Below are 19,148 nucleotides of genomic sequence, written 5' to 3' on the forward strand. Positions count from 1 at the left end.
CACACCCCCCTAACTAAATATACTAACACCAGGATCACACTACAGTGGGGAAAAGGACATATACCTTTGACTTGCCTTAGAATACTACTTGTCAGTGAAATGTGTTTTAGGTGAAATGAACTTTAGGTGATTTGGTCTCAGTGAAATGGGTGTCAGTGAAATGGTCTTTCAGTGAAGTGATAAGAATCCACGTGTACGCATGTGTGTTTGTGTATGTGCAAGGATGAATGGGTGAGTCTGTGAGTGTATTCAGGTGGGAGGATTTGTTTGATGTACTGAGAGAGTGTGGAGGGGGGGTTAGACGTTTTCTCTGGACAGAAAATTATTCCATCAATAAATGGCAGACCTTCATGGTTAAACATCCAGTTGTTAAGGTCAATTCTGAAGGTAGACAAAGACGTATTTTGTTTGACATAAAGGGAATCTGTTTTAAGGATGTGAAATTTGCTGGGTAAGAACCTTATCACACAATCAAGTGTTGCTATTCTTTTGATGTAGGATAATGTGTCTCTATTGAGCATTTATTAGATTATCTGTTCTGTAATGCTGAATAAGGACAAAAAGTACAGGATCTTCAAAGCCCAAAACACAAAGCATAGGTGTTTGTCAAGAGTCTGTATGAGGTACAGTAGATATAGTGCTATCTTAGGTGGCTTAAAACAGAGATAGTATTAGTAAGGAATCTTTGGAGCTTTTCACATTGCATGATGAGCTTAAATAGGTACATTTAAAGGGGCAAATTATATTCACAGACTGGGTTGGATAATAGAGGAGTATAGAAACACAAAGACATTCTTTGGCCTAGGTGATATATCCATGCAGATAAGCTGTGTAAGACAGAAAGATTTCCTTCCTGCATCCTAAATAAGGTAGTCAAAGAGAGCTCTTGTCTATGTATATATCCACTCAGATCCCTGATAGCAGAGTCTGTTTTAAGGTGGGATTACCAGTGATGTCATAAGAGGGTGGTCAGGGCTTTATCAGAGGAAGCTGTGCTGCATTTATGGACATTTAGGGTGAGATCTTCACTAACATGCCAAGCCCAGGTGGAGAATATATGTGTCATGGATGGGGATGAGAAGTGAATGTAATTTACAGTCAATCTGCAAACTTGGTAAACCAGAGACCTTAGATGTCCAATTTCATTATGGGAAGGCGATGCTGAAGGAATTCAAGATAGAGCCATGTTGAACACTACTAGTGACTTCGATGTTGCTAATGCTAATACTACCTACCTTCACAATGTGATACTTGTTCATACATCAGATGGCTGGCCAGCATACAGTGCAAGGTTATGCTGAGGCTGGGAATTGTTTCAATGATACACTTGTGGAAATAATGTCAGAGCATACCTGTCAACCTCTCAACACAAGAATTTTGGACAAAACCAAAATAATGATGGGACAAAGGGAAAATATCAGGGGTACATTTTAAATATCACTGTTATAAACATAACAGTTAGTAGAATAACAAGTTTTGCATTAGCATGCATCTTCTAAAGGAATCTGAAAATAAAATATCTGTCATCATTTATTGACATTAGTCATCAGCGATTTGCCAGACAATCACAGAATTTATGAGGGGGAGACCAACATATAAGACAAAAATGTGGCATTCTGTGAAATTCTGGACAGTTTAGAGGTATGTATCAAAGACCTTAGAAATGATTAGGAAGGCAGCATGGAAGCCTGACCATCATCTAAAGCATCACATACTTTGTCTAAGAAATCAACCATATGACCTGCCTATAAAAATCCAGACTGCTTAGGGTCAAAGGTTTAAAGTTCATCTATGCCATTATTAATTATAAAAATGTAATACATGTTCCAAAGCTTTACAGCATATGCTAGCAAGAGTAATAGGCCTGTAGTTACTGGGTTCAGCTGTGCAGCCACATTTGTGGCACTACTATATCCGTTGATTAAGCTTCAAGAACACAGTCCCGAAGATCTCCGTTACTTTTTTTAAAGCTGTCTCGCTATGTTAAACTCCTTTAACATAGCGAGACAGTGTCTAAACAGCAACGAAGATCTTGCGTTCTCCGTTTCTGTAAATAAAGACTTATACTAATGGAAAAAGTCCGGGCGGCCGGACCTTTTTCCATCAGTATAAGTCAGATTTACAACATGCACGCTGACCAATCAGTGTGCACAGTTTGGAATATTAATGGGGGGGTCGTTGTATAATCAGTATATTTATAATGAGAGATGGAAGAGGACCTGTAGTTAACTATGATGTGGTAGGCAGTTTTGTTAAGATACACTGGGACCCCTACAAGTTTTAGACTGGTATTGTGCAAGTCATAATGTGAGATGATAGGATTCCTGATAAATGTGTATAGTCTTCCTCAGCTCCAGTGGGCCTAAATGCATAGTAGTTGAAGCAGTTGGTAAGGGGTGAGTGCTGTTGTTGTTCTGAAACCATATCTTGGCATGCTCAGAAATGTGGATGTCTTCAAGAATGAAGTAAGTCTAAAACTCACACACTTCGTTGTTTAAACTTCTAGCTCTGAGCAGAGCACACTGATATTATTTGAATTAGAATTTCCTCGGTGAGTATACTCATAATTTGAACTTTGCTTAAAAAACACATGAAAGAAGTGAACATTTTAGCCAGTATATGAAAGCCATGAGTTGAGAGGTAGAGGCTATCTGCCACAAGAAGGAAGGTCTGATGTCCATCTGGACTGAGACAGATATACACTGAGTCCTCTTAAAGTGATACCAGTTAAGTAGCCAATCTTTCTAACCAATTATATTTAACTTGAATTTAAAATTCATTTTGGTGAGGGAAGAAGAGTGCTTAACACTAGTTATTTAACTAACTCAGAAACATAAGTGGCAAACTCAGCTATGTCAAACTGCATCTTCCTTAGGTTAGGACATCCCAGATCATTTACCATCATATGGGTGACTATAAACTTGTACCCATATTTGGGATTGTGGGATACCTTACTTAACACCTATTTCAAGAGAAAATAAATTTTGTTATGATGGTTCAAATAGAAGCAAAAGGATTATTGATCTCACACCTCTGATAAATGCTTGAGAAAATCCATATTATTCCATAATATGCCATAAATTTGACTCCATATGGTACTCAAAGCTTGTTGAAACTAAGTGGCAAGAGCTTCACATATCTAAGGATAATTAGCCAAACCTGCAACATGATTAGCACTAGAGTTGCCTTTTGTAAAACCAGCTTGGTCATTGCAAATATATTTTTTTCCAAATTAAGGGTGTAGGTCTACTGAGCAATATTTCAGAGCAGAATATAGTACTGGTAGAGATTACAAAAGTGGATATGTAGAGGTATCATGTGGTTTGTTGGGCTGGCTCCTTATAAGCTTTAGGTAGATATTTGATGACAGATGAGATGGTAGTAGGATGCTTCTTGCTCTTTGCGTAAACTTCTTGAAAGCATTTAGATAAACATGGTGTTGACTGATCTTGGAAAGATCTTGCAATAATACTTAATCTTATTAAGGAGTGTTACCTCTTGAGCTCATTTCAAAACTTTTCATATTTCTTCACTTGTTGTATCTTCTGCCGCTGTTACTGTAGCAGGTATGTCTCCTTCCTCAGTATTTAACAAATCTAACTATATCTCTTCAAGTTAGCGTTAAATCCTAGGTAAAGTGGATAAAGAATTACTAGTATATAGATTTTTTGTAAAAGTCAGCTAGCAATGTTTATATTTCCAGTGCTTGAGAACAAATCTTTTTCTGTTTGTCTTTTAATCCTTGGATAAATTCTAGTCATTCATCTGCATAAGTCAGGACCTTCCACAGACCCAGGGAATTACAAATCCATAAGTTTGACCAGCCTGATATGCAAAGCCATGGAAAGACTTATCATGGAACTAATCAGTAAGGACAGATGGAACCTCCAAACACTGGACCTGTCACAATTTGAATTCATCAAGGTCAAGTCAATCTTTCTCCACCTGGTGACCTTTTCTAAAAACGTCACCAAAGCAATTGATAATGGTAAAACAGTACACATCACATACCTCAACATAGCCAAAAGTTTTGCCATAATCCTCCACTCAAGCATAGTAGAAAATCTAAATAAACTGGGAATAAACCCCTATATCACTTGCTGGATTGCCACTTACCTCCACAAAGGGAAAAGTCATTGGTGGAATGTCCCAGGATTCTGTCCTGGGACCTCTCTTGTTTACTTTTCTGAAGTACAAGCCAATACCAAAGGGCTCTGTCTGACAAGTTTGTAGATGACTACAAGCTAGGAGCAGTTATTGAATCCCCAAATGATTTAGCCATCCTGCAGGAAGGCTTGTCCCAAATAAATAACTGGTACCAAAACCATGGACTGAAACTAAATGCCAAAAAATACATTATTGTATCCTTTGAGAAGTCATCTATTCTACACTGGGGAACTACTGCATTCACAATACAGCCCTATGAGTTGACTAATTTGTTTAGGATTTGAGAACTTATGTGGACAGTGACCTAACCTTTGACCAACATGTGGCCATTGATGTAAGAAAGTCCTTCTGCAGTGCACAACTTATAAACAAAGAGATTGTGACTAGATCTAGAGATGTCATTGTCTCTCTTTAATCAGCCCTTATTAGGTCAGTCATTGAGTATAATGCCTCCTTGGGCATGTATATGTCCAGATACATGCAATAACTGGAATGCCCACAGAGCTACCTTACTAAAAGGATATAAAGCCTAAACAATATGCCCAACATGGACTGACTCAATGTCCTGTCACTATACAGTATGGAATGTTAAGTGGTGACCTGTGTCTGGCATACAAGACATCCTCTGACCCAATACTGATGGTTTAATTGCACATCAGCAAGTCATATGGTATCAGGAATACTTGATATAGGGATCTCAACCTCTTCTGCAACATCAGCAGCATGGTTTGGAGGCTCAAGTATATCTCACAGCAGATATTCATGCTCTGGAACAGACTTTCCATCCATGTAAACAAACTCATCCATATCCATATTCAAGTACAGCTCCTAAATGCTTTATGCCATGCATGGGTGTCTTCAATTTATCTATGGTATGATTCCACTTATTTTCACTAGGCGTAATATATAATTATTGATCATGGGATGAGTAAGGCCAATCTAACTCTAAATGGGATAGTTTAATTTGAGCACCAAAAGGGAAAATGGCTAGGCTTAAAATTGCCCATAAGTGCAACTAGCCTAGTACTTACCCATGAACCTATAAACCTGGCTCTATTTTTGCTTTTAGTCTATGGCTAATAGCTTTCCTGTATCCTTCTTGTTCTCAAGCAGATGTGGTCAAGGTGAACTGATTCATAAAACATATTAAACTCTTACTTGATTTGCTCATATTGAGTAAATTTAATAGTACATACTTTATTACATTACACCTTCCAAAAATACGCTACTTACTATTCTTCTTCTCCTGATGTTTGTCAGACCTGTAATATAAAGGATGCTAACATGCTACACATATTTTTAGAGTGCAAACACATTAAAAGGCTTTGGCCAAATCTACATTAAAGAATTGCTAATCTTTCTTTTCTGTAATTAAACTCAATTTCATTACACTTTGCAATTTTACATATTCCTCTGTCCTGGCATCAGTCCACTCAGCCTATGATCTCTTATTATTATTTGCATATTCATAATCTATTATATCACCAAGAATCCATTGATTTATCAAGTATAAACTGGACAGAACTTAGCAGTCTATTATAAAAAGTGACATGGTTTCAGTGAAGAGTGCTTCTAAGAGTTTATTCCAAAACTGCCAAACAAAAACAGTGGAAATCAGATTTTTTTCCCTGTTTTGTACATTTATTTCAGAATTTCAAGTGTTTTACAATTTACTTTTCATATATTTATGTGGTTCTTTTTGCATATTCTGATGGCTACATTGTAAAAAAGTGATAAATTGTATGTAAATCTCATTATGAGTTTAACCTGCTGACGCTACAATGTTTTCAGGATTTGCTGTCACTTCTTTAATGCAAGGTTCATTAATATGTTTGTATAAACAGAATTATTTTATTCCTACTATACTGGTACACAGCACATAAATAACACTGTTTTCTCACAGACTGCATACTAAACCAGTTTACAAATAAAATTTTTATTGAGCTATCTTCCTTGGCGCAAGTTTGTTATTCTACATTCGCTAACAGGGTAAACTGAAACTTTACACATTTCATGGAGAATTTTCAGTAAACACCAAATGGAACACATAAAAGGTATGCTAATATTACTCAGTGTAAAAATGAAACTTAGTATATTATATATCTCTGAGGTCTGAGGATGTTTAATGTTTCACCTATAACCTACCTATGGGTAGAACTGAAATAAGCATTTTTCTAGGAAAGTTAAAGAAGACATATATCTCAAGACCAGAATCTGAATTGTATCTTACTGACATAATGTGTGACATACAACGTGTCAGTTTGGTATCTTGCAGCATATAGGCATCTTTAAAAAGTGAGTGGGGGAACTGAGGTGCTTATTTGTTCTGTCCTCATGTAAAAATAAACTGAATGAATGAATGAATGAATGAATGAATGAAAAATTAAGTTAATAATATAGGCGTGCTCACATATGCACGCAAATGCACACGCGCGCGCGCGAGCGCACACACACACACACACACACACACACACACACACACACACACACACACACACACACACACACACACACACACACACACACACACACACACACACACACAACACATGGCACACAAACTTACATGCAAACTCACAAATGTGCACACTCTGTATGGCTACTTTGGATCCTACCACTGTACAAAAATAGAGACTTCCGTGCTTCCCAGTTCCTGCAGTTCATTCATTTAAATACACTCGAGTGAAATGCATAGAAATAAAAGAGACTGGAGAAGCTATCATACACATTAACTCTGTTGTTTATTAGCACTTGGCTTTCACTCATATGCTTACATTTGCTTCTGTTTGTGACAGTCATAGGATAAAGGCCCCCGGTGTAAACCCCACTTTCTTGTTCCTTTTTGAATCAATGGGTTTGTCTGAAGTGTAGACGTTAGATTGTTGTCATGAGGAAACATAATTACAAACAGCTGTCGCATTCAGTTGATCCATTTCTATTCAAACTAACTGGAATATATACTGCTTCTGAAAAATTAAGAAAACTGTTTCAAAGCATATTGAAAGCCAAATGCTGATACAACACTTTTGAGTGTCACAGCCATAGAGCTTTAGGGTTAACCCTGCATCAGGCGATAAGAATAAACATGCTGCATGCATATTTAAATATCCTTAATTGATCATGTCATAACTGAATTTAGCCTCAAGTGAACTACCAAACCATGAACATTTCAAATGAATTTATATTAATTTGAATAATTAATTAAATATTAACATAACATTTTAATGCTGAGCTCAGCGTCTGAGCTAAATTCAATTTATTTTTAAAGCAGGCCTGAACAAATTAAGCCTGCATATTTCCTTTGTAGCTAGATTTTTATAAGGTAGGGAAAGATCAACAGCATTAGTGTGTAGTAGTAGTAGTATTCAGACGCCTCCAATTTCTGGTTCTTAAATAAGGACATTCATTACTGTGATCATATAACTCTTTTGGTTCCAGATATTGCACTACTTAGTTCTAGAAGGTTTCGCTCTTCTCCAGCCAGTGAGACTACTAGCCATCTAAAAGTTTAGCATTATCAATCTCACATTGCCTGTAGTCTACTCTGCTTTGATAGATAGAAGATCATAAAGCTCTGGGTTCTATACCCATGACAGTTGCTTTATTCTTGATATAACACAGACATTGCAGTATGAGGGTGGTGCTGTTACTACTTCAGATATCACCTTCCTAATGAGTCATTAATTGGGGTTCCATCTGTCTGAGTGAGTGGTAGCCTGAGCAGGTGACAAAGCTTTCATGGTGCTAAGCTGATTAGAAAAGGAACAGGGACAAATACATACACATGTATATAGATAATAGTTCTCATTGTTCTACTTGTGAGTAACATATCTGCATGAGGGAAAGATGATCCTTCAAACAGTGATTTATTTTCATTCGCTTCAATAGCTTCCTTGTAGAGTAACACACCTCTCAACTGTCCCGATTTGTGCAGAATGTCCAGATTTTTGCCTCATATTTTTGGACTGTTTCTCATAAAACTCTGGTTTTCTGGTAAATCACTGGCAAGTCACTGAGGACTGAAATCAGAAAATAGTGGCAGGCATTTAAGTTTCAGACTTCATTTCTTTCAGAAAATTCATACTAATGCAAAATCTGCTAGTCTACCAACTTTCTAAGTTTGTAAAAGCAATATTTAAAAAGAGTTCCTATTTTTGGGGCTTTGTCCTCCCCTTATTTGTGGCTTTGTCCAGATTTCTTACCCTTAGTGGTTGAGAGGTGTGTAGAGCAGCTATAACACTGATCTGGAAGGTCCAGGTTTGATTCCTAGTTAAAACATGCATTGCTTTGGTGCCTTGCTCCTGCATTAGGCCCAGAGCCTTTGTCAACAAAAACCTGGTTAAAGCACACAGTTCTTTAATGCTTTCCTCCTGGACTTTGACAAGGGTCTTTGTTTACAAAGGCTTCTAAATGATATAGTAGTTTACTCGAGCTCTGGTTCAGGGAACATGTTAATCCCCTCCCCTCTGTCTTGCTCTCTTTTTAACTCTTTGGTTGATTACTTATTCTTTGGGGTAGCAAGGTACTTTTGGGAGCTATGCTGTGGGTGAAAAAAATCTGTGGACCAGGTAAACTACTGATTAAAAAAATAAACAGATAAAAGATAAATGTAGTCACAATATAAAAAGTAAAATAAAATCAGGAATGTCTCATACTTGTTTTGTTCTCATTGGTCTGTTTGTGTGCATCACAAAGATGTTGCTTCAAAATGAAACCACTAGCTGAACCACAACTGTCTCATCTAGATCCAGGTGCCAGTCCTCGATACAGAGCTTTATCCCCTCAGCTGTACAAATGAAAAAAAATCCACTTATTCTTTTCTGGTGCTTGTAGTGAAGATCTATTCCCTTCCATTCCTGACCCACAAAGTTATTCAGGTGAAGAGCAAAAAACAGCTGATTCTAGCAATTGGTTTCCTACAGTCATATTTCTGCCCCCTTTGTTCTTCAGTTAAAGAAAAAAAGTTTTGTTTGTTCAAATTTTTTTTATTAAAGCTTTTAAATGGAAAATTACAAGAATTAATATATCAAAAGTAAACATATAAAATTCAAAATCTTTGACTAAATTAATTATTTATGCTGTGTATAGCATGCTTAATATATATAATATAATCATTTAAGAAGATTTAAGACTATACGAACATAAACTGATTAAGTATCAAGTAAAGGCACCATATAAGAGAAACAGACATTATATAAGGGCATATGTGTCAGTGAGTGTCAGTATACTGATAAAGTTCAATAAAATGGGTCTATATTATAACAACAAAGTTTTTAAACATCGAATGTTATAATATCGAACCCCAAACACCGAAATCTGAAAGCATCGAACAGTCAGAATACCAGATTTTTTCCCAGGGAAAAAAATCGCTATTCAGAGAAACATACACACAACACAAACACACACAAAAAACAGCAGTCCACACGCATACACTTAAATTCCTACACCTAAACCTAAACTAAACTTTACATACACTACTAGCTATCCACTTACCTTAACCCAACCCTAACCCTAACCCTAAGGTCCGTCACTATCGCACACTCACCTCACCTGCGCCCTAACCCTAACTCACCTAACCTGCCCCCTAACCCTAACCTACACACAACCACACACTTACCTGACCCGCTGCCTAACCCTAGCTCACCTAACCCGCCCCCTAACCCTAACCTACACACAATCGCACACTTACCTGAACCCGACCTGTAACGTTCCAACATATCGAAAGCTGAAAACAGCGAAGCCACAGCAACAGCCCACCGAATTCTTTCCCTGGGAAAGAATTCGGTGTCCTGCACCTTAGTTGTTTTCAGCGTTCAACATTACGGGTTCGATATTATAACATTCAATGTTTAAAAACTTTGATGTTATAATATAGACCCCAATAAAACATAACACTTTTAACCATGGATACTTGATGATGATCCTAGGAGATATTCTGTTCTTCTTTACCCTGGTTTCTCTGACAGCAGTTTCTCAACAAGATGAGAGAAATTCTTCAAATTGTGGTGAAGAGTTTTTCCAGTTTCTTGTTACATTTTCCCTTGATATCGCTAAGACTGTACATGTTTATAAATATTGTCTTTAGTCATGTTATAATTCTCTAATATATTAAATAATACTAGAGGTTTTGTAGCAATCGACTTGTTACAGCCAGATTTCCTCCCAGTCAGCTCTTTAAATGAAGAAAAAAAAAGCCTTCATTTACTTTTTTTAAACTATAGCAACTATACCTGTACATACATGACGCAAATAAGTGCCTTGCACTTTCCAGTCATGTCCTCTGATACCAGTTCTGAGTTGCTTCAAGTGCCTAGTTGTAGATCAGCCATGAGTGTGACTTGGGGATCTTGGTTCAATTCCTAGTAAAAAAACATGCATTTATTCAGTGTTGTGCTCCTGGGTATTTGCCAACAAAAGTTTATAATGGAGGCATGTTCAGGGAGCATGATTCTCTCACTCACTCTCTCTCCCTCTCTCTCAGCATAATGCTGTTTGTTGATTATGTGACAAGCAGTTAGAAATGAAGATATGCACAATTATCCCTAAACAGGATACAAGTATGCTGTAACCAAAGCAGCAGAGGTGTTGCAGGCAGAAGCAATACCCATATTGAATTGAAGGGCATGCCAGGAATTATCCAACATCAACAGTATGAACACTGAGACAGCAGACACCCATTCAATATGTGAGTAGGCAAGTTATGCGCAACAGATCAGTCACAGAGCACCACACATCCAGACATAGAAGTGTGCCAAGACCTACTGTACAAACAGTAGGCAAAGCACTACTAACTTGTTTGTGAACTATCACAATCAAAAGGACTGTGATAGTGACACACAACTGACTGTCAACTAAGACATGGCATACAATTCATAACATTACCTTCCGCAAACAGGGCCTACTCCTAACTCATATATAAACATATTTTTTATGAACTTCATACTGTTAATCACAGGGATTGTATGACTATTGCATTTACCTTACAGATGCATGATGGGTATTCTTGCACTAGTATTACTATGCGTGGTAATGGAAAAAAAGCTAATCTTTAACAATGATCAGATCTATTCAAGGTACAAAATGTGAAAAAATAATTAACATTCCTCTCTCCTTGCACTGCTTCTCCAGCCTGTACAGCTGCTCGATGCACAAGGCATGATTCCTAGCTCGTTCCTCATCACCTTCGAAAAGTAGAAAGCATGTATGAATGACACTATGTGGGTATAAAATAACAGTGAAATATGTTGAATATCTCATGTTCTCTCTATCCATTACATGGAATAATATTATAGAATCAGTACACACAGTTTTTGATGTTTCACACACTATACATTACATACTGGAAGACTAACGAACACAGATCGGTGGACTTCAGACTCAAACCTGCAACTATCAGCTATGTTCATACTCATTTCTTGATACTTACCTGCCTAGATAATCCATCTCATTTGCCATTGTATGGAGGAAGTGCAGTTAAAGAAATCAGAGGTATGAATGTGCAGAGATGGGGTAGTAACATGGATCATGGTCTACTTAGGTGGGAAGGCAGAAAATATATTTTTTGTCAGAGTAGAAATTATACATCAAAAATGTCCCTGATATTAGTGGATGTTCCTGATCTACAGTCAAAATGTATATCTGTCATTATCTGACCATCTCACTCCCTCCAAATAACAGTATGAGAAGGGTGGTTAATTAGAGTTAGTAAACAATGACAAGAGTTATACAGGATATTCAGTTTTCCATGCTATCATATTCCACATTCATTCTGCAGAACTATCCCACTATGTTCAAAGCTTTAAAACTGTAACAAAAGAACTGCTGTTGGCAGAAAATTGTTGATAATTGAGATATTAATAGAAATCCGACTAATACATGCTACAGTGGTAAGCATTTTCAAAAAGCCTGTCAACATCAACAGGCAGGTATCTATACAAGCATTTTCAGAACTTTTATACAGACACACCAATCAAAATAAAATGAAAGCTAATCCCTACTTTCAGTTAGTTATACCTAACTCATAGGTAGCTGCAAGGGTAGCTTTGCATCTGCTAGCATTTTTGTGGCTGGATACGGTTTTCTCCTCATAGACCTATTATATCATTACTCTTTAGAAATTTATGTGTATATGCTTAGATTGATGCATTTAGGGAAAATTGTGTGCAATACTAAAAAGGTGTGTGACTTACTGAAGGGGTGTAGGGTTGACCTGTATGCATACAGGTGGGTACACCTGCATCATTAACAAGCAGTGCTTTCCCATATGCAGTTGTACAGAAAAATGAAAACTGCAGCGATGAACAGTACATTAGGATGCACTTATGAATTACTTAATATATTTCTGGTGACTTGGTACAGTCTGTGGTACAACTGCAGAAACCTATGGATTCCTATATTATCAGTATGTTGTTGTTCAGTATGTATTTGTACTTATGTTATGTATATTTATTTACTGATGCTTATTAAAACATGCACTAGAAATATTGCCTTAATAAAACTATGTACATGTTTATGTCTGTTTACCATGTACTGTATCGGATATGGAGGCTTTCTGGCATTTTCTATAAGCTGTTCAATTGATAATGTACAGAACTTTCTGCTAAGAGTAAGAGTTATCACTGATTTTCATGTCATTCATATGAAATAGGGACAGCATCGATATTGATTGTGTTGATATATGCTATTCATGTATAGTTAATATGATTCCTTTTTCTACATAGGCTGTCTGTTTAGGCTCAAATTGCATAACATCCATTGGCAATACTTGATATATGTGACAGCCATCCAACATTATTGTTTTATACATATGTTATGAGTAGTATGTTAATGTGAATAGCACCTAAACTGCATTAATCATGTGGCACAATGCTGTTGTGGTTGGACTTCCACGCTGTGATATCCACTGTAATGGGTTCATATCCCACAGACACCCTCTACAGTTATTGCACATTATGTTATTGTTCCAAGTATTATGCAGTCTTTTGCACTGCACAGGAATACAGAGAGTGTAAAGTGACATGATGATGAAGACCGATATACTTGTAAGGACATGTTGTGATACAACTTCAGTACAATCATAACAGTACATCCAACATGATTAATGTTGTCTTCATTCGTTTGCACGGGTCTATCCACTTTGGTACAACAGCAGGACATGACAGATGAGTGTTTATATATACTGTAACTGTGACCATTACCTGTTATTGCCTCTGTCTCCTTTCATGACAGTGGTGTGTACTGTCATATTGATATTTCATTGACATTGTAACCTACAGGTACATCTTCTGGGGACATGAGCTATACAGGTGCACCTATGGGTAGACAAGGTATGGTTTCCTACCATGTTCTTAGGCTGCAGCACTATGTAGCATAACTGTGTTGGATGAAATTAATGTCATTGTTTTTCAACATAGGGACATATAACCAATAGGTGCACTAGACATCATGTTAGTATCACCATGTCCTGTTAACTGTGTTTTATATGTCATCATGCTCCTATGCCTGCGCCTGCATACAACTTTGTTTGCTTTGTCTGTATTTTCCCGTTGCATGATCCTCTTTACAACAGACAAACCCACCTCATCAGGAGGTATGCTATTACCTCTGTTTCATAAATGTCATTACTGTTACTCCTGTTGTTGTAGTCCACCATTAATATTGTGTCCTTCTACCCCTGCATATGACAGCCACCATCGGCTGCTTAGCCATGACCAACTGGTATGTGTATATATTATCTACTGTGTGTTTTACCTCTGTTGGAATAGTACATGCTGACAAGTATGTGATTAATAATGTGTTTATGCCTTTGTTTCCCTACAACAGTTGCATTTCAGCCCTCATCTCTGGTGCTGGATTCCTACAAGGACATGTCAGGTGTGTGTTATGTTTGTATTCGTCACATATGTCATGTATGTTGCATATTCTAACATAACTGTCAACTCCCTGTTATATAGGTTACGTGGGCCATTCCCAGACAAGACCTCCTGGTAAGTCCTTATTATCTATAATATTGTAGTGATATATATGTGTTATGTGTCAGTAATGATATCCAGCATGCAATATAAGCATGTTTACCTGACCTGTGACATCAGTCTCTACTATTATCATGTCTACTGCCCTCATTCTACTTTAACCCGTCCAGTGATCCTGATGTGGGATTTGATGTGTCTCACTATGGTAGTAAGGCCCCTGGCAAACAGGACACAGATTTTGTGATACAGTCTGGACCAGATGGTGACAGTCATGTGGATAAGGCTATTGCCTCAGGTGTAGAGGAAGACATGTCCAGCCATTCTGACAATGTGAGGACATCAGATGGTGGACAGGATGAGGCTTGTGGACCACAGTCCCATATTGAGTCTGCTGGTGATGTTCACACTTCTCCATAGCACAGCAATGTTGCCCACTGCAGTAGAAGTGGGCATGTAACTGGTATGCATGGGCACATGTCAACTGGTGTCTGCCTCCTACTACAGGCAAATTAATTTTCTCAGCAGCATCATGGGTCTGATATTCGTGCACTTGCCTGTGCCACAGATCATGTTGCACACCACCTGTGTGTGTTGCATAAGGGACAGGAGAGCAGACATGGAGAGGTCATGGTGGTATTGGTTGCATGTTATCTGTAGCATGGTCCATTAAATCCCTGGTTGCAGCAGTACTACAGCAGTGTGATAGTATGAGCAGTGTTCTGTATGCCCTGACTGTGATTAGCTGAGTGCCACATGGGAGAGACATGTGCCCTCTCAGTGGACCAACCGTTGCCCATAGGGCATTGATATCTATGCTGCAAAGTGCAGATACATCTGCTGCTAATGAATCCAGTATGGGCCCAGCTGTCAGGAGCAGACAGTCAACTCACACCAATGCTTCTTCTCACAGTGTGTTGTCACAGGCTGGCATCACCCCATCAGCATCCTCTGTGGAGCAACAAGGGCCATGTGTTTCCATACATGGTAGGGATAGCCAGGACCATGGTGTGAGGTGTCCGCATTGGTGCACTAGACTGCATTAGAGTAACACTGACAGTTGATCCACTATGTACTGTAGTGTCAGTCTCAACCACTGGCTGTGATGATTGCTGTGCAGACCCCTGGCAATGTCATCCATCTGTGATTGTTGTGAAGTCTGATGCCACAGGAGTCTGTCACTTTACTGACCTAGGTGACTCCATTCAGTACTTGATATTTTTTTAATACTTTACATTGACATATGTTACTAGTGATATTGACAACAGTTCTGAATTTTATGTCATGACTTGGTTTCCTATTTGCATCATTTGATATTGGAGAGATAGGAATGGGGTTCACAAAGGTATGCCCATTGTTGTCTGCCATACACGCACATATACCACTATGAGTCTGTATGCATACCTCTGTCACTAATGGCCTGAGTTGATGGCTCCCATTTCAATAGATTTGTATATGTTCATACTGTTATATATTAGAAAAGAAGTATAACTGGTTCAGTTTATAGGAAGTTTACAGATTAGTACTAAGCTAACTGCCCTTACAAGCCATTTTAAGCCTAGCCAATTGTCCCTTGTGAGACTCAAACCCTGCACCTTGTGTTTGCAAGGCAAACACCTTAACCATTAGGCCACCCTCCCAGTCCTGTACAGTGCCCCAGTCCTGTACTGTGAACCTGTGCCTCACCCCCAATAACTCTTTAAGTGAAGAGCAAAAAATAAAAATGTGATTGACCTATTACAGTTAGATCTATGTGCACCCCCCCCCATGCAAAAAAAAAAAAAAAAGCTTCTTCTACTGGCACTCCACCTTGGTTGCCATATACATGACACACTCCCTTTCCCTCCTGCCCCAGACATTCTGGTCCCATTTCAGTGTCTTGCCCCCAAACGTCCTTTAACATATTTTATTAAAAAAGCATTTATTCTTTTAAACTGTAAGAAATTGTTTGCTACAAATGTAGCAAACAGTTGCTACAGTTTATATTTGCCTGCACTCTGCACTCCAGAGCTCACGTTTTAGTTAAAAAAAGAAGAAGAAAGCATTTCTTTTTAAACTGTAGCAAACTGCTTGCTGCAAATAGCAAACAGTTGCTATAGTTTATACCCTGCCTGCATGGTGCACTGCAGCACACAAGTTTTAGTTAAAAAAAATATATATATTTTAAACTGTATCAGACTGTTTGCTACAATGTAGCACTCAGTTTGACCATAAATGCAATACTGATTTTACAAGGTAGTATTGCATTAAAGAGAGATCAGGATGGGCTGATCGTGCCCCCAAACATTTTTGTGCCGAGGGCAGTTGCCCCTTTCACCCAGCCCTAGCTATGCTACTGTCTTAGAATTATATTGTTATGTCTGATAACAGACAAAGATATGTCAAACCAAAGCTGTTGGACATGCTCCACTTAAAGAAATCACAATCCCTCCGAGTTACATGCTCTAGAGACCTAAACCTTGTCACCACAATAAACAGAACATGCTGAAGGGATAGATTCCTGTCCCAGAGACTTCCCATACTCTGGAACAAACTACCTATCTATATCAAACAAAGCTCCTCATTAGCACTCTTCAAGAAAAATCTTGATGATTGGATGGGAAATTGGAAATTCACCCCAGGGATCACCTCTGTGGCTCTGCTCGACAGAGGCACAGGAAAATCATTTTCTTGGGTGGCGAAAGCCAGGGTACATTTTTGGCTAGGCTTATATAAGCCCCAGGGCCAATAGCCTAGTACCTACCTATGAACTTATGAACCTATGACACTCAGTGTATACATCTATTGGGTAATGCCATTAGATGCATTCTGTGATGCTATTGTGAGGCAACACCTGAACATCAATGTTTAATGTGTGTACCTCTGTACATGTGGCTTGTCAAGAATCAAAGGTGTATGTCAGATGCTGCTGTATAACTTGTGCCTGGACTTTTGGTCACATCCTCTGCTGCCTACACCTGTTTCTTCTGTCCCCTGTGTTATCCTGCTTCTCCTCTGATAGCTGCAGAATGTCATCTTCAAGCATCAGGGGTTCTTGTAGTTCATCCACACCTGCAACAGGAAGATTGACATATTTTGTTGTTAGTATATTGTAAAGCATGGCACAAACAGTAAATATCTGTGCTACCTTTTCAGGTGTGTATTGCAGTGCAGCCTTGAATGTGCATAGAGATCTGAACCTGCTTTCAGTACACCAAAGAGAGCTGTATGGTATTTCATGTTGTGGCTTACTCTCTATTGTAGGCTTCCTCTGCATGGTTATAACCTTCTCTGTGCAGGGCCATTAGCCATGGCTTGAGCGGATAGCCATAGTCACCTGTTGTGGGAGGGGAAGCACATATGTTGTCATCATGAATAATGTTGACAGGGATGTATTTAGCTTACATCTTACCTGTGCTCCTGTATTTACCCAGTGGTATTCCCTCTGTAATTTCACCTTGCTGGAATGCAGTCTTCATACCACTTTCCCAAAATTTGGTAGCATCATGGGCACTCCTGGTGTGTGTCACCATGATATTTGTTATGCTGCCATCTGCTGCATACACCACCTGGCAGTTCAGGGATGGCCACCCCTTTCTGTTGATGTAGCTTTCTGCTTCTAGGTGCACAGGAGTTTTAATAGGCAGACTATTGCACCAAGGACATGGGGGAAGTTTATGATATTATAAAACTAGTGCATGACAGTTCGCCACTCCATGGGTGCAGATGGACAGTGTATGTGTTCATCTACCTTGTGCACATTGCTGCCAGGAATTGTGCAAGGATACGACTGGCAGCTGGCTGTGACATCTCTCATATGTCATTGGAATATCTTGGATACCAGTATACCTAGGCTCAAACAAATTTTTGTTTTGAGAGGTATAGGCCTCCCTCACATTGTCTGCACAGACGTGTGTGGGGTGAACATGTTGCACACAGACTGCATGCACTGTTTAAGTATTACCTGTAAATGGTTTCTTGATCTGAGAGTTGGCTTAGTTGTAGCCTGGCTCTCTGTCTAGCTGGCTGCTTTCTAGGATGCACAGCTAGATCCTCCTCCATAGCTTAAATTACTGCAGCCTGTTGCAATTCATTTACTGCAGGTAGCATTTTTTTTTTGGTATTGTTATGGATTCCATAGGATTCCATGGGAATAGATGCCTTCTAGGATGCACAGCTAGATCCTCCTGCATAGCTTAAATTACTGCAGCCTATTGCAGTTCATTTACTGCAGGTAGCATTTTTTTTGGTATTGTTATGGATTCCATAGGATTCCATGGGAATAGATTCCTTACTTTGCGATGCAGTATGGAATTCGCCAAGAATTTCAGAATCAGTGTCGGCATTGCGCTTTGTGTATTTAAGATGCATTGTGTGAAATCCATAATTATCCTTTGTTGAATAAATAAGTTTTCAGACTGATTGCAGTATGTCTTCTGAAATTGCGTGTGCAACTTGTGTGCTGACGTCTTCCTTTGGTGTACTGTGCTGTCTGCAACTAGCTTTTGGAATCTGCCCCAATGACTTTGAGGAGACTTTTTAACAACTACTGCCTCCAGTACTTCCATGATTTTGCAGTCCTTAATAATGTAACAAAAAAAATCTTTAAATAATTTTTATTCTTTCTCCAAATATTCAACCAAGCACTTCATGCATTACTTATAATAGGGCATAATGAGTTTCTCCAGTTAACAAATTAATTAAAAAAATCCAACTATTATGCTTAATATTTCCTCTCATTCTGACTTTTTCACAGCAAAGTAGCTAAATTATCATTGCATGAATAAAGTGAAACTCGCATCATTTAACACATTCAGACTTATAGATGTACCTTCTTTATTACCTTCTCTTACCGCCACTGTGCCGATACTTTCTTAGGATTTTTATCATCTGTGCAGCTGCATTTGTTAGCATTTTTTTCATTTGTTTATCAAAAACTGTAACCATAAACACATATGATTGCCATTTCTGTCACCACTGGCCATGATAAAACATTTCCTTTCTCAGTACATTGCTGACAATATTAAAAATTGC

This window comes from Protopterus annectens, chromosome 5.part1 (genome assembly GCF_019279795.1).
Source record: "Protopterus annectens isolate FY-2018-M chromosome 5.part1, PAN1.0, whole genome shotgun sequence".
Classification (NCBI taxonomy): Eukaryota; Metazoa; Chordata; order Ceratodontiformes; family Protopteridae; genus Protopterus; species Protopterus annectens.